Source organism: Otolemur garnettii, unplaced genomic scaffold (assembly GCF_000181295.1).
Source record: "Otolemur garnettii isolate 467f Iridium unplaced genomic scaffold, OtoGar3 scaffold00207, whole genome shotgun sequence".
Lineage (NCBI taxonomy): Eukaryota > Metazoa > Chordata > Mammalia > Primates > Galagidae > Otolemur > Otolemur garnettii.
This window is the reverse complement of record NW_003852602.1, coordinates 2,340,907-2,345,275: the sequence shown is the minus strand read 5'-3', so window position 1 is coordinate 2,345,275 and position 4,369 is coordinate 2,340,907.

Here is a 4,369-nt window from a genome sequence, read left to right as displayed (position 1 = left end):
CTCCAACTGATTTCTCTTAGTTACTATAGGTTTGAATTATAAATAATATCTTGCATAATATCTGGTAGAACAAGTGATTTCACATTGCTTTTTAAAAAAATATTCTTCTTGTTATTTGTGACCCTTTGATCTTCCATTTAATTTTCACGGTAAACTCATTCAGTTGGATAAAAAAAATGTAATTTTGATTGAAATCACATTGAATTTGAAAGATACTTTAGAAGTAATAGGTATCTTAACAATTGAGTGAATTGAGAATTCCCTTTATATATGGGTTAAGTGGAGACAATGCCTTTCACTGTTTTCTCAAGTGGACTTTTCATATTTATGAAACATGTTAAAGGTACATTTTAAAAGGTACCTCTGCTCACCCTGTAAGGAGACAGTGGTTTTCTAGCAATATTTTATATAGTACTAAGAAAAGAAGCTTTGGGAGGAAACAATTAAAAAACTTTCATTGGTATCAAAGAGTGTTTTTTTCAATGGACGTGCAAGAAAATGAAACATGTTGCTGTTTCTCCCCAGAGAGTTTTGCCTTTCTTTTCCCAGCATGAGCTCCCTGCAAGTTTATACATATGATTTTCCAGTAAAAATAATTAAATAAATAACCACACAGTATAGATATATTTGATAAAATTGTTGGCTTATAATACTTTTCTGGCTATTTAAAATGAAACAAAAAAAATATTTCATTCTCTCCACCGTCATCTAGAATGTGGTGACAAGTTCAAAATGAGCAGCCTCCCAGTTAAAAATAGATAAAGTCTCTGAGAAATTTCTGAGGGATAGCAAGGAAAACTTAAGGCAAGATGATTTAGCATGCACATCTGTGGGAAGTTATGTCAACATCTACTTTTTTTTTTTTCTTTTCTTAAGGCAGGAAAAGGTGCTTACTAGAACAGAGCAATTAGTGGCCACTTTCCCAGTTTCCCTGCTGAGAAGGCAGCCTTGTCAACTGCCTTATTACTGCAGCAATACTCAGTCCCAATGGTCAGCACTTGTCTCCTGGGTTGCTTTTACCTACAAATTGATATGTTGTTCTGCCTTAAACGATCCAGCCCTGAGAATGCCTTGGGTTCTGAACTCTGATGCTGACTTATCAGCATGGGAACATACTATGGAAGAATTGCTGCTTGGAGAGGACTGTATCTTTCCCTTTATGAGTGAAGCTACACGAATAAGGAAAACTGTGTAAAAAGAGCTGAATATTTGGATGGTGAGCTGAAAGTCACTATGCTGTCAGAGAGGCTGTGGGTATGAATTAAAATTATGTTTCTCGTTTTGACTGGTTCCAGCCTTACCCAGGGAATTACATATAGTTATTCTCTCAAGTATGTTATGAAAGAGACTGGTGCTCAAATCAGTTGCATATTTATATCTCTCTAAATAAGTGGCAGAACTGGTAAAGAATAGTTACACAAAATCAAGTAAATTTCCCCTGATCTATAATCTTGTTAGACATTGGAGGTAACATATAGTACCCAATACACTGAAACTAGGGGGAAATCTTGTCTCTTCCATCCTAGAGAAACTTTTATTCTGCTTGGTCAATTAGTTACTGATTAAATCAAGCTGCAAACTAAGAAGGGGTTTACCCCTCAAATATTTTAGTAAGTAGTAATACTAAAGACTATAACGTAAGAGTGACATCACTGACAAAGACTGTTAAGATATAAAATGTGAAAAAGCCATAATGTATGAGGTTTTGCCTGAGAGACACTGGAGGTAAATACCTAAGACTTACAGAGCTTTTAGAGATGTTGTATATTGATCTTACCTATAGACCTTAACAGTCAAAAACAACAGCAACAAAACTAGTTGATAACAAATTTTTTTACCTCGAATATCTAGATAATCTAGGTAATGTGAATTTAACAAAATGAATACATAGAAACTGTTTGAGAAAACATATCATTCTTCCATAGATGTGCTTTTCTACCCTACTTCCTTAATTTTTCTCTCATAAAGCAGATACTGAGTTAGAACTGGTGTTACAATGCATAAGGCATAATAATTAATACATTTAAATGACAAAATTTCCAATCTGGAGGACTTGGGACCAATGCTGTGATTCCCATAACACTTCAGATATTGATATATGTCCACAAAAATATCTTCTATGGAATAGGAGCAATAAAATTGTACCACATCTCTGTGTTCTTGGTGGTCACTGGGTTAAATGGAAGAAAAAAAGAAGGAAGAAAAAGAGAAGCAATAAAAAAAATTGTCATAGGGCAGCGCCCGTGACTCAGAGGAGTAGGGTGCTGGCCCCATATGCTGGAGGTGGTGGGTTCAAATCTGGCCCCAGCCAAAAACTGCCAAAAAGAACAAAAAAAGATATTATCATAAAAATATAAATGTAGGACAAATTAGAAGGAAGCATGGTATATGATTATAATGCTTTATTCCTCAAAAAGTATTTAAAAGGGCCAGCCATGATGGTTCATGCCTATAATCCCAGCACTTAATTTGGGAGGTCCAGCTGTAAGGATTGTTTGAGTTAAGAGTTGAAATCAGCATGGGAAACAGAGTAAGAACTTGTCTCCAGAAAAAACAGCAAGCAAGAAAGAAAAGATGAAAGAAACAAAGAATGAAATCATCCAGGCGTGGTAGCTTGTAGTCCTAGCTGCTTGGGAGGCTCAGTGGCAGAGAGAGAGAGACCCTGTGAGACACACACAAAGAAAAACCAAAACCCCCCATAAAACCAAAAATTGACATTCACAGAAAAAGTAACAGGGCTCTAGTTACATAGTAATAGTATGAGGTAATCCTCAAAATGAGAAACCAGGACATCTGAATATTAGTCCAAGGATAGACACATGATGTCTCATAAGACACATGTGAGAACCAAATTTACTTAGTAATTTCAGGAAACAAGCCCAGCAAAATTATCTTATTGGAGGAGTTCATTAATTCCATTTTGTCTCTCATGATTGGAATGTATTCCCCAAGAAGGAAAAGAGTTTTGTTTGCTTTGCTTAATATTGGTGATAACTAGCATCTGGAAGTCACATGGTAAAAATTTCTTGAATGAACAACTGAATGATTAAGGTTAATGCTTTCTTTTCAGTAGAAATGTTGAAGCACCAGGGAGTACTTGACACATAGCATGGTATACCATTAAGATTTTTTTTAAGCTACTAATTACCTTTTATTTTCAGGAGGATCTCTTTTTTTTTTTAATTAAATGATAGCTGTATACATTAATGCAAACAAAGGGTACAGTGTAGTGTTTTCATATACAATTTGAAATATTTTCATCAAACTGGTTAACATAGACCTTGGGTCATTTACTTAGTTATTGTGTTAAAACATTTGTACTCTAGTTCTAGAAAAGTTCACTTGTACCCTTGTTAGACAGACCATATAGGTGATACCATTAAGATTTTTAGAATAAAGAATAGACAGTTTGGTAACAAGATGTTTCTCCTAATTATAATACTACTCATAATTTCTGCTGTGTACCATGGAAGCAACAATGAAATAACCCATTTATTTTCCAAAATTTTTTCAAGATCTGATAAAAATTTTGTAAAATTATTATTTTTACTATTTTAAAATTCTCTAAGGCTATAATATTTTATATGTATAAAGAATTATTGTCTTTAATATTTCATTCTGAAGTGATGATGTGTTCTTATATTTGTTCTAAACTAAAACTCAACCTCTGTATCATATTTTAGCACCTATTCTCAAAAGTAGTACAAAATTGAAAAAAGTATTCCCAGACCAGATAGGAGTTCTTTAGAGTTTTTCACTGTGTGTCATTCATTCTTACATCATTAGAATTAAAGATTCTTAGATGATGCTCAAAAAACTATAAAGATATTTATAGTGAAAGTCATAATGCGTTATCATACATATGTACACACACAGTCTCACATTCTTAGACAAGTTACCATTCTATGTTGTCTCTTTTCAACTAATTCAGATTTTATTAACATGGCAGCACCAAAACATTAACATGATATTTCTTTTTGTGTGTGTGTGTGTGCAATTAAAATGATTTTTTTATTCTACCTGGGTGCAAGTGGGGTAATATTTCCAACTGGGCTGGGAAGAAATCCACCAACATGATATTTCTTGAACATAAAAACATTTGGTCTCTAATTTTTCCTTATAACCTACAGCAAACACAAATCTTTGATAATTTTTGTTTTGTTTTGTTTTATTTTGTTAAGTTTCCTGTATTTCTCATGGAGTTCAGAACTAGTTTCAAGCACAAGTTATTTTATTTTATTTTTTTTTATTAAATGGTAACTGTGTACACTGATGCACTTTGGGGGTACAGTGTGGTGTTTTCATACACAATCCAAGACACTTCCATCAAACTGGTTAACATAGCCTTCATGTAACTTTCTTAGTCATT